Source organism: Lactuca virosa, chromosome 6 (genome assembly GCF_052849685.1).
Source record: "Lactuca virosa cultivar CGN04683 chromosome 6, Lactuca_virosa_CGN04683_v6, whole genome shotgun sequence".
Classification (NCBI taxonomy): domain Eukaryota; kingdom Viridiplantae; phylum Streptophyta; class Magnoliopsida; order Asterales; family Asteraceae; genus Lactuca; species Lactuca virosa.
The window spans coordinates 66,729,422-66,742,319 of NC_136431.1; the positions used below are offsets into that span (position 1 = coordinate 66,729,422).

Consider the following 12,898-nt stretch of genomic DNA (forward strand, 5'->3'; position numbering starts at 1 on the left):
AACAACACCGTAATTCGCAAACAACGCCATAAAGATCAAGACCCTCAATACGGTGGAAATTTTGTAACATATAATGTGTACGAAATCTTGTTCACATAATTCAAATTCAATTCACCTTATTTGCCATAACAAAATCCACAAGTACAAAAAAAAAAGAAATAAATACGATCAAGTAGTTATGATGAGAAATTGCCATACGCAACGGCCATTTTTTTTTTCATAATCCACGCATTGAACAATGTTGGATTCACTCCTATATTCATGCTAAAGATTAAAAAGTAGAAAAAAGAGGGATAAGAGGGGAATCATCTTTAAACATCATATTTCATCACATAAAAAAAATACAATAGAATATAAGTAAACATCACCTATAAAATAAAAATCACCGATAAAAACAGAAAAAAGAATTAGAATTATAAAAATAAAATAAAAAACAAAAACTTCCCACCAATTCTAGACGTTAATCTGAAACGGCGGCAAAATATATTGATAAAACTAGCAAGCTAAAGACATTAAATTTAACTGAACTAATTTCTCATTTTTTGATCGGTTTGTCAAGAACAACATCAAGCAGAACTGTGCTCTTGCATTTAGGGCACTTAGGGAAATCCTGCGCAAGCATAACGTACATCAGACAGCGAGGACATCCGGCCAGCATCATGGAAGTTGTCTCCGGGCTGCTTGAGTACCGGAGCTCCACCTCATCTTGAGCAAGCTCCAATGACACACATGAGTTCGTCGGAGATACAGTGATTGGTGACGACCGATTGGGTGATTCCGTCACCGGCCATTGAGTTCTCGGCGGGGATAAGTTGAGTTTCAAGTCAAGCTTCAGTCCGTGTCCTCCATCACTTCTTCTGCTCATCTTTCCTGGCTAACTTTCAACCGCACTTGATCCTCTAGAAGATAGAAGTCAATTCCCTGAAAATCAAAGAAAAAAGATATTAAAAGGTCAAACCTTTGATCACCAAACACCGCCATCATGAAAACCCATGATCATATTACATGTGTTCACCTTAAAGCTGATAGATTTTTTTTTTTGTCAAGCACAAGAGAGAAAGAGGAGAGAGATTAGGGTGGTGATCAAGAAGAGCAGAACCAGAAGTGAGGTGGTTTGGTAGTTTAGCGGATGTAAGGCCATTTATAAGAACTCGGGGGGGGGGGGGGGGGGGGGGGGGAGAGAGAGAGAGAGAGAGAGAGAGAGAGAGAGAGAGAGTAATAAATGATCAAGAAGGGTATAAAAAAGGGAAATAAGTAGTAAATACTGCAATTACAAGAAACTGAAGGCCAATTCCTAATCCTTCCCCCCATCATTCATTGTTTTAGGCATTTGTCATTTAATCATTCTGTGTGTAATTATAACGTCCATGTGTCATCTTTCTTTTGTTAACTTCTTATGTGGCTCTTTTTGTTGTTTGATTTGTTTACCTTTCTTCAAACTTGTACGCGGTTGTTAAATTTTAATCTTTAGCTTCTTTTAGATGGTCGGGATCTTCTTGGGATTCATCTTTTTCTGTTCGTAATTTTTTTATCTGCTTTGTTTGTTTAACTTTTTATTTGGCTCTTATGAAATACTAGATTACAACCTTTGGAAACCACTGATTTTATATATATATATATATATATATATATATATATATATATATATATATATATATATATATATATATATAAAAGTCCCGTATCAAATTAATGTTTTGGACGGTCATTGAGTCTGTAAATATAAAACAAAAATAAGTATGTAGAATTAGAATATCACTAAAAACAGTAAAAAAATATTTTTTACATACAAAACCAGTCAAAAAAATGGAGCTTTTTATAATAAAAAATAGTAATAGTAATATATTTTAATTGCAATATACTTTCCATTAAAACAATAATAGAACATACATACTAAACATAAACAGTAGTAGAAACCTAATTTCCCTTAAAACAATAATAACAATATTAAAATGTATTAATAAAAAAATTGAAATAAACTCTGTATAATAGATTGGAACAGTTTGTAATTTTGTACTATAAAACAATTGGAAGAGTTTGTGACAAAATTTGTCCGGACTATAAATTTCATTCCAAATATTGTCCAAACTTTTTAGAAAAAATTGGATTACCATCTAAGATCACTTAACATACACACATTGCATTCACCCTATCACATATGTAACTTTTCATGAGCAAGCAAAATTTCCAAAACGAATGTCAAGCTTACAATTCACTATTTCTTAAAAGAAAAGTATAATTTGTCTTTTAAATTTGAGATACAACTCCAAATACTGTTTGATTTTTATAGGTGCAAGCAATAATCATAAAATGCCAATTTTACAATTCCCAAATAAAACTTTATTTGAGAACGACCAAAATGCAAGGCAATAATTATCAAAGCATATGAAGACAAATTAAGAATATTTTAACCGAGCTCTACAAAATGAAATAATGTTATTTAATAATGATGTTTTTAGGAAGTAAGCGGATAACTAGAAAAACGAAAAGCACACAAGACACGGTATTGATGTTGTTCGGTCAAGATGACCTACGTCCATGAGCAGGAGAGGAGTATTTCTTATTTAAGAGCTCTGAAACAGAGGTTATAAGTACAATTTTCACAAATATTCGTCAAACACTCTAAAATTCAAGATAAAAAATGACTTAGCATGCCTCCCTATTTATACTTGATGGATCATACCTAAAACACCAATAGGCCAAGCCCATTGGCCTATAGTCCCATGAAAGATGTCAACCAATCACAATCTGTCATGCAACATCTTCTGGAACATTCATCCTTGCATGAGCATCAACAACACACATGACGAAGCATCATGATCCATAGTGACATATCATGATGCAAGAGTGGCATATCAGGATCATCATGACATATCAACCATCATGGTGGCACATCAAGCAATAATCCTTGAGCATCTTCAACTTTTGAGCTTCCTTGAACAATCTTGAGCAACATAGGGGACTTCATAGCTTACGGCTCATCACGAGATACCTTAATTTCAATGAACCAATTGGCGCATCCTTGCATCAAGATGGCGCATCAGGTATGAGGATGACGCATCTTGACCAAGGGATGACACATCCTCTCTAAGTTTGGCATATCTAGACATTCACTCCATAATGGCGCATCCACATCATGAATGGCATATTCAGTCACTTGGTGGCATATCCTGTCACTTGATGGCATATCATGTCACTTGGTGGCATATCCGGTCACTTGATGGCAAATTATGTCACTTGGTGGCATATCAAGTCACTTCGTGGCATATCAAGTCACTTTGTGCCATATCAAGTTCCAATAGTGGTGCACCTTGATTCTAAGTGGCGCATCCCATCATAGGATGCTCAATTCCACTTCCAGGTGCTCCATACCTACTTTTAGAAGATTCGTTTCTTCTCAATTGATCCGTTCCTTTGTCAGGAGATCCATCGTTTTCTGAGATGATCCGTTCCTTTGTTACATGCTCTATGAACCCCAAGTGCTCCATTGAGTTCCAAGTGCTCCATTGAACTCAAATGATCCAAATGCTCATGTCACATTTAACAATATCCACCTTGACTTGATCATCCTCTGTCTCCATCTCAAACAAGAACTTCCTCTCCCTTCCTGCCATTAAGCCCCGAAGGGGCTTACCTCCTACGAACATCAACGAAGTCCAAGCAAAGCTTGAACTTCTTTGTGGGCAACGACTTTGTTAACATGTCTACTGGATTCACCTTGGTATCAATCTTTAGTACTGAGAACCTATTTTTTTCCAAAATGTCATGAATGAAATTCAATATGACATCAATATGCTTTGTTTTCTCATGATACATAGGAATATTTGCAAGATTCAACGCACTCTGACTATCATAGTGCAATACATGGTTCTCCACCTTCAGACCAAGCCTCTGAATAAGCCCATGCAACCATATCTCCTCCTTTATTCCTTCCATCATAGACATGTACTTATATTCAGTTGTAGACAAAGCAATGATATCTTGTAACATTGACTTCCAAGTGATGGCACATCCGAACAAAGTGAAAATATAACATGTTCGTGACACGCGCTTCAACAAATCACCACCATGATCAGAGTCAACATATCCGACCAAGTCAGCCTTCATATTAGCTCCATACACCAAGCAAACATTTGTCGTTCCCTTCAAGTATCGCATGATCCACTTGACAGCTTCCCAATGAGCCTTCCCTGGATTGCTCATAAACCTGCTTACCACACTAACTGAATGAGCTAAATCAGGTCCGGTACAAACCATTACATACATGAGACTTCCAACAAAGCTAGAGTACGGAACCATGCTCATGTATTTCCTTTCTTCATTAGCTTTGGGTATGGTATCTAGACCAAGTTTAAAGTAAGCCGCCAAAGGTGTTCCAACTGGTTTGGACTGATCACAGTTGAAAGACTGCAAAACTTTCTCAATATACTTTTGTTGAGAAATACACAAACACGATGAGCAACACATCTGTCGTTCCCTTCTATCCCTTTGAATCTCCATTCCCAATATCTTCTTTGCTTCTCCCAAATCTTTCTTTTCAAACTCATTCTTCAGGGTCGCCTTCAATTCATTTATTCCAACCATGTACTTGGCTGTGATGAGCATAAGATCAACATATAGCAACAAATATGTTTAGGAATCTGGTGATAACTCCTTTAAGTAGACAGAATTCTCAAACTATTTCCAAGCGTAGCCATGCGAGATCATGAATGAATCAAATCTCTTGTACCATTCTCTTGGAGACTGCTTCAAACCATATAGAGATTCCTTCAGCAAACATACATAATCCTTCTTTGAATCATGGAACCCTTCTGGATGGGACATATATGTAACACCTTTGTGTCTAGGCTAAGCATTATCATAACGATGTAATAGTTAGGGTCAACAATTGTAACGCATTTTGAAGTAATGAATAGGAATTATCTCAATATTATGTGAATTATGTGATTTTATGTGCATTATACTTACTATTAACGATGTAATAAAATAATAATAAAAATAAGCATAAAAAATAACATAATAGATAGACCCAATATCTATGAAAAAAGTTGAAGTAGTCGTAAGAAGGATTTCGGGGATATAAGGAACGCTGAAATCCGACTTATAACGAACAAGTTATGACCTGTCAAAGTTTTGCGGGAAAACCGGCACAACAACGGGAATCGTAAAAAGTGAGTTTGCGATAAAATACTTTTTAGCCTTAGTGATCTAAACGAAATGCGTAGTATACGTTAAACTAAGAGCATGCATAAAAAGAACGTCCAAATCAGACTTCGTATGAGGAAGTTCTGATTTTTCTAAGATTTACATAGTAGTGCACAGCCAGGAATTTAAATATTAGATCGGTCAATTTTTAGCCGACACAACCTAAATGAGAATTTAAGATCTCATTAATAGGAACCCAACGATATAATTTCAGACGGAAACAGCTTTCAGATGACAAAGTTATGAATTTAACAGATTTTAACTGTCCAAGTCTGTTAAAATATAACTTTAAAAATAATCTTAAAATTAGCCGACAGAGTCCAAATGAAAGTTGTATATCCCGTCGATACCTACGTGTGGATATAAAGAACGTCAAAAACGGAGCTCGTATGCGAAAGTTAAGGATTTTAGAAGATAATTAGTTTTTGGAGTAATATGCGAGTGACACGTGGCACGATCCTGACCATTGCTTCCTCCCTACGCCTTGCCACCAGATGGTGACACTTGGCACACCAACACGTCATGTAGGGCTCTCAAACACGCTGTGTTGAGCCAAATTCCAGCCTATAAATAGAGGCGCAAATCACCTCAATTCTCACACATCTCTCAACCCTTCTCTCCCCAACACCCCCAAATCTTCTCTTCCTTTCCCTAGTAACTTCCAAGTGCTAGAGGTAAGCCCCAGAGCGCCAGAAGGCTCCGAGAAGAAGAGCTTTCGGCTCGGAAGTTCTGCCCCCGCAGAGCCCGACTCCTACCCAAACCCTCTTATAACTAAGTTATGCTTACCCTACTTTAAGTATAGATTACTTTTAAGTTTATTATCGTTATTATGAACTTATAAACAATATATGTATTATAAAATATAATATACAAAGTGTTATTATAATATCTTTTAACTACTCGCGGTACGGGGAATCTGGTTTGAAGGGCCGCATATGGTTGTTGGATTTCAGAAGTGCTATAATGCCAAAATGGTTATGCCCTCCAGTGTTTCATGTCTATCTCCTGTCTGTACATAGTGGTTGAAAAGTATTGTTTAACACTTATAAAACAATATCGCTCGTAAATAGTCGCAATAAATATTAGACTAAAATCTAGCGGTACTGATACTAGGTTTCGTCAAAGGAAAATATAATTATTAGAAGCAAAGAGCTGCCTGAGTTTGGAATCATCACTTTAACAAGTGAGTGCATAGTTACTTTCATCTTACACATAGATATGAAGTATTTAATATAAATTACATGCTATGTGTGCATATTATCTGAGTTCTTGATATTTATGGTGGATGAACAAAATATACATGTATTATTCGCTTTAAACTGTATATGTATTTTATACCTATAATTATGATGGGTAAAGATAGGTAGATGATATAGATGATGAAATAAATGATGAGAGGCCTCGATGTTTAAGATGATCTAGCCATCGAGCGGAGTATAGATGACGACCACAAACTATTCTAGACAATACAGTGGAACGCTAGCAGGCTCGCATTCTGTAGGTGTTTTTGAACTAGGTGTTCACTAGGTGTACTCCATCCCCCTCATGGTTGCCTTATTTGACATGTATTGCTGAGGAATCCTCTAAGAATTTCTGTCATCCTGATGAAAATCCTTAGGCTAGGTCCCTTTATTTAGATGCTTTAGGGACAGAAAGTGAGGATAACGGGAACGAGTAATCGGGTAGATTGATTTGATGAAATTAATAAACTTAGTTATTGTGGGTTGAAAACCCTATGTGCTCACTAGGCTCCCAAGCCTGACCTACTTAGTTTCTTGTATACATGTAGTGGCAAGAGAGCACAAGAGTGATGATCTGATGAGAGATCAATGGATTATAGGCCACTAGAGTAAATAGATGTTTTAAGGCATATGTTGTTTTTGTTTATGCTTTTGATCTGTATTGACAATGACATTCTGAGGTTTTTAATATAATGAAAATACATTTATTCGGAAATGCTTTAATAAATTCGTTATCATATTTTAGGGAACAAATTCCGCAACATATTTCTTTAACAGGATACTTTGATTTTCAAATAAAGCATAAACAAATCGGTCTTTTCTGGCCGTGAAAATGGGGATGTCACAGTTGGTATCAGAGCATTAGTTTAAGCGGACTAGGAATTTGTAGGATTTCTAGATTTAAACTTAGAATGCTAAGCGATGATTGTGAGATGAGTGTCGATTGTATTTTAGACACTAGCACTAGCTGATTTTAGGAAAGATGCCTAAAATGCTTATATGTGCTAAATGATTTATGTTATAGCTATAAAATGCGTTATATGCTATTATTAGATCGGATCTATGGTCTATTGTCGACCGGATCTGGAAACATTATGTGTTCAGATTTCTAAACGTATAATTACGGTATTAGAACTAGCATATAAAGTTTCAGAGTAACAAGGAGGATTAAACGTCTATCGTAAATAAAGATCCAAATTTCCCTACTTTGGTGTATAGATCGACATGGCTAGAACCCAAAGTGGATTCGAAAACGCTAATGGAAATGCTAATCAGCGGCCTGTGATTAAGCGTGCACCATAGGTAGTGGCTGCACCCGAGCCAATCACAATGGCAGGAGTACAAGCCATGATTCAAATGATGTTGGATCGTCAGATGGAAGAGACAAAGCGTCTACTTCAATAGAATGGGGATGAAACCACTGTGCCTGTTGAATAGCCTGAACTGAATGAGGGTCAGTCAAAAGAAGGAAACTATAGTAGAACCGTTTTACAAGATGAACCGCCAGTGGTTAGGAGAAATAACCAAGACGAAGGGATTGAAAGGAACGGATGCAAGTACAAAGACTTTACGACTTGCAAGCCATTGACTTCCACTGGGAAAGAAGATCCAATTGTAGTTATGGACTGGATATCTGAGATGGAGCTAGCTTTCATAACGTGTGGTCGCAAGGGCAAGCTACAAACCACTTTTGCAGTATGTTAGTTTAGGGGTGGCGTTGTTTGCTGGTGGAACACCTTGGGGAAGACCATAAGCCCCAATGAGCCACTACAACTGACATGGGTAGAGTTCTTGGTCCACTTTAAACGCAAGTTCTGCTCAGCCCAAAACATGTTGGAACTAGAGAATCAGTTTCTGACACTGAAGAAGGGCGGTATGTCCAGTGACGAGTATACCAATGCCTTCACAGACAAGATGGAGTTTTCTTTACGCATTGTCCCTGACGAGCTAACAAAAATCGATAAGTATACGAAGGGACTACCATGGGAGTATGTTGTGCCAGTACGCCAGGCACCTACTTTCGAGGTGGCCATCTGGGCTGCTAAGTCTGTTGAAGAGATGATCAAGAGTAGAGTCCCCAACAAGGTCGAAGTTGGTGAGAAGAGGAAGTTTGATGGATCTTCAAGGCCCAACAAGAAGAGCAAATTCTTAAAGTCTGGTTCTAATAAGTTTGGAGGAGGAGGAGGTGAAGAAATATGGTGCGAGAAGTGCAAGAAGAAGCACTCTGGAAATGTAGCGAGGAGGTGACTTGTTACAAGTGTGGAAAAACTGGGCATTACGCCAATGAGTGTACAACCAGTAAGAGGGTATGTTACGGATGTAGTGGAGAAGGGAATATTGCTAAGGATTGCCCGAAGAGGAAAGAGGCAACAAGGCCTAATGTCTCACCGAGGCCGAAGGCTAGAAGATTCCAAATGACCTTGGAAGCAGCAAGGGATGAAGCAGATGTCGCTTTTAGTACCTTTCTTGTAAATGCATTGTCTGCCAATATATTGTTTGACTCTGGAGCAAATTACTCATTTGTATCGCATGAATTTTGTGGAAGACTAGCATTGCATGTAGATAAACTTGATAGTACTCCAGTTGTAGAAGTTTCTAGTGGAAAATTCATACCTATTAGCGGTTGCATTAAAAACATCGTCATCGACTTGAACGAGAATAAATTCCACGAAATACTATGCCGAAATACTATGCAAGAAGAAGACGGTGAGAGTAAACCCACCTGGAAAAGATTCATTTGTGGTGTACGGGGACAAACGTAGAGTGAATTCTGGAATCATTTCCCTGATGAAAGCCATAAAATGTTTGTCTAAAGGATGTACATCATACTTGGCATTTGTAATAGATGCAAAGAAGGAGAAGAAGGAGATACAAAGAATACCAATGGTGTGTGACTATCCAGAAGTCTTTCCAGAAGATCTTCCTGGATTGCCCCCTGATAGACAAATGGAGTTTCGAATAGACTTGTTGCCAGGATAAACACCAATAGCGAAAGCACCATACCAGTTAGCACCGACAAAGATGAAGGAGCTTATGATGCAACTTTAGGAGTTGGCAGACAACAGTTTCATTAGACCTAGTTCATCACCCTGGGGAGCTCCAGTGTTATTCGTAAAGAAGAAGGATGGAAGCATGATGATGTGCATAGACTATAGAGAGCTGAACAAGGCAACGGTAAAGAACAAGTGTCCATTGCCAAGGATTGACGACCTGTTCGATTAGCGGCAAGGTTCGACCTATTTGTAAAAGATCGATCTTAGGTCAGGATATCATCAGCAGAAGGTGAGAGAAAAAGATATCTAGAAAACCGTATTCAGAACAAGATGCGGACACTGTGAGTTTTTGGTTATGTCATTTGGACTAACCAATGCTCCAACAACATTTATGGATTTGTTGAACAGGGTTTGTAAAGCATTCCTCGATAAATCTGTGATAGTGTTCATAGATGACATTCTGATTTACTCAAAGAGCCAGCAAAAGCATGGAAAGCACATGCGAGAAGTATTAGAACTTATGCAAAGGAGAAGTTGTATGCAATGTTCTCCAAATGTAATTTTTGGATTCGAGAAGTCCAATTCTTGGGTCATGTGGTTAACCAAGAGGAAATAATGGTTGACCCAACAAACATTGAAGTTGTGCTGAAATGGGAACGACCAAAAAATCCCACCGAGATTCGAAGCTTTCTAGGATTAGCTGGATATTACCGAAGGTTTATCTAAGGATTTTCTTTGATAGCTGCTCCATTGAAAGATTTGACCCATAAAGGAGCTACATATACATGGAGGGAGAAGCATGAAGAAGCATTTGAGAAGTTAAGGAAGAAGTTGTGTGAAGCAGCGATTTTTTCTTTACCTGATGGAGTTGAAGACTTTGCAGTATATAACAATGCATCTGGAGTTGGGTTAGGTTGTGTTCTGACCTAGAGAGATAAGGTGATAGCATATACATCTTGACAATTGAAAGAGCAGTAGAAGAAATACCCCACCCATGATCTGGAGTTGGCAGCGGTAGTGTTTGCATTAAAGATATGGAGACATTATCTCACGAAGTGCAAGCTCTTCACTTATCATAAAAGTCTCCAGTATCTCTTTGATCAAAAGGAATATAATATGAGGCAACAACGTTGGCTAGAGTTACTCAAGGATTACGACTCCGAGATACTTTACCACCCTGGTAAAGTAAATTTCTTAGTTGATGCTCTAAGTCAAAAAGTAAACCTGGAAAGGAAAAGGACAAGAGCGTTAAGAATAGAAGTTGTCTCAACAATTATGGAAAGCATCAAGAAAGCTCATGAAGAAACTTTGGAGAAAAATGACCGAAGGGAAGAACATTTAGGCAAGACATTGGTGTTCGGTACAAATAATCAAGGATTGAAGGTATTCCAAGAAAGGATTTGGGCACCTAAGATGGGAGGAATGAGAGATCTTCTGATGGAAGAAGCTCACACGACCATGTACTCAATGCAATCCAGCATCACTAAGATGTATAGGGCTCTGAAACCCTACTACTGGTGGCCGACGATGAAGCTCGATGTTGCAAAGTATCTGACAGAGTGCATAACATGTGCGAGAGTTAAAGCACAACATCAGAAACCGTATGGGAGTTTAGAACCTTTACCCATACCGATGGCTAAGTGGGAAGACATCACCATGGATTTTGTGACTAAACTGCCCAGGACGAAGAACGGTCACGCCATGATTTGGGTAGTCGTGGATCGATTCACAAAGAGTGCACACTTCATAGTAGCCAATGAGAGGTGGTCTATGGATAAGCTTGTAAATGCTTAGGTGAAGGAGGTAGTAAGACTTCACGGTGTACCTTTAACGATTGTATCAGATCATGATAGTCATTTCATATCAAGGTTTTAGAGGAGTCTACAAGAGGAAATGGGTACGAAGTTGTGTTTAAGTACAACCTACCATCCACAGACTAATGGTCAGAGAGAAAGAATGATTCAAACACTTGAAGATATGCTAAGAGCATGTACCCTATAATTCTAAGGTAACTGGGATGAGCATTTACCCCTGGTAGAGTTTTCCTACAACAATAGTTACCATTCGAGCATTAAGATGACACCTTATCAAGCTTTGTATGGTCAGAAGTGTCATACGTCGTCTTGTTGGCTTGAGGCCAGAGAGAAGCAGTTTATGGGCCCCGAGATAGTCCATCAAACTGCTAAAAAGTTAAAAGTGATTAGAGAAAGGATGTTAGCAGCTCAGGATCGCCAAAAGAGCTATGCTTACAAGAAGCGACGACCGGTGACATTCGAAGTTGGAGATTCGGTATTGCTCAAAGTCTCACCATGGAAGGGACTTATAAGATTTGGAAAGAGAGAAAAGTTGAGTCTAAAGTTTATTGGACCATTCAAGGTTCTTCAGAAGATTGGGAACCAAGCTTACAAGTTGGAATTGCCAGAAGAACTAGATGGTATTCATAACACTTTCCATGTGTGTTATTTGAGGAAGTTTACGGCAGAAGTTCCCGATATAATTCCATTTTCGGAGTTAAGGATGGATGAAAATAAGAGGCTAATCGAAGAGCCTGGGGAAATTGTTGACCGTAAGACAAAGAAGTTGTGACGCAAGATGGTCGACTTGGTACTTGTGCAATGGAAATATACGAATGGGACGAACCTCACCTGGGAAACAGAGAGTGACATGATTAGTCGCTATCCACATTTGTTTGCTGATGCATGATTCCGGGATGGAATCATCCTAAGGAGGAGAAAATTGCAACGCCCGTGTTTCTAGGATAAGCATTATCATAACGATGTAATAGTTAGGGACAACAATTGTAACCCATTTTGATGTAATGAATAGGAATTATCTGAGTATTATGTGGATTATGTGATTTTATGTGCATTGTACTTGCTATTAACGATGTAATAAAATAATAATAAAAATAAGCATCAAAAATAAAATAATAGATAGACCCAATATCTATGAAGAAAGTAGAAGTAGTCGTAACAAGGATTTCGGGGATATAAGGAACGCTGAAATTCGACTTATAACGAAGAAGTTATGACCTGTCGAAGTTTCGCGGGAAAACCGACACGACACCAGGAATCGTAAAAAGTAAGTTTGTGATAAAATACTTTTAGCCTTAGCGATCTAAACGAAATTTGTACTATACGTTAAACCGAAAGCGTGCATAAAAAGAACGTCCAAATCTGACTTCGTATGAGAAAGTTATGATTTTTCTAAGATTTAGCAAAGTAGTGCACAACCCGGAATTCGAATATTAGATCGATCGATTTTTAGCCGACACAACCTAAATGAGAATTGAAGATCTCATTAATAGGAACCCATCGATATAAATACAGACAAAAACGGATGTCAGATGACAAAGTTATGAATTTTTAACAGATTTTAACTGTCTAAGTCTGTTAAAATGTAACTTTAAAAATAAACTCAAAATTAGCCGACAGAGTCTAAACAAAAGTTGTATATCTC

The 12,898-nt window shown here is 37.9% G+C and overlaps 1 long non-coding RNA gene across 1 annotated transcript; it reads right to left on the bottom strand.

Moving 5' to 3' along the window:
* Positions 1-429: 429 nt before the first annotated feature.
* LOC145121022 (uncharacterized) lies at positions 430-1,115 on the bottom strand. The gene is made up of 2 exons (XR_013714461.1): positions 1,016-1,115; positions 430-921 (listed from the first exon to the last, which is right to left on the bottom strand). It is a non-coding gene; the product is annotated as an uncharacterized LOC145121022 (long non-coding RNA).
* Positions 1,116-12,898: the final 11,783 nt, after the last annotated feature.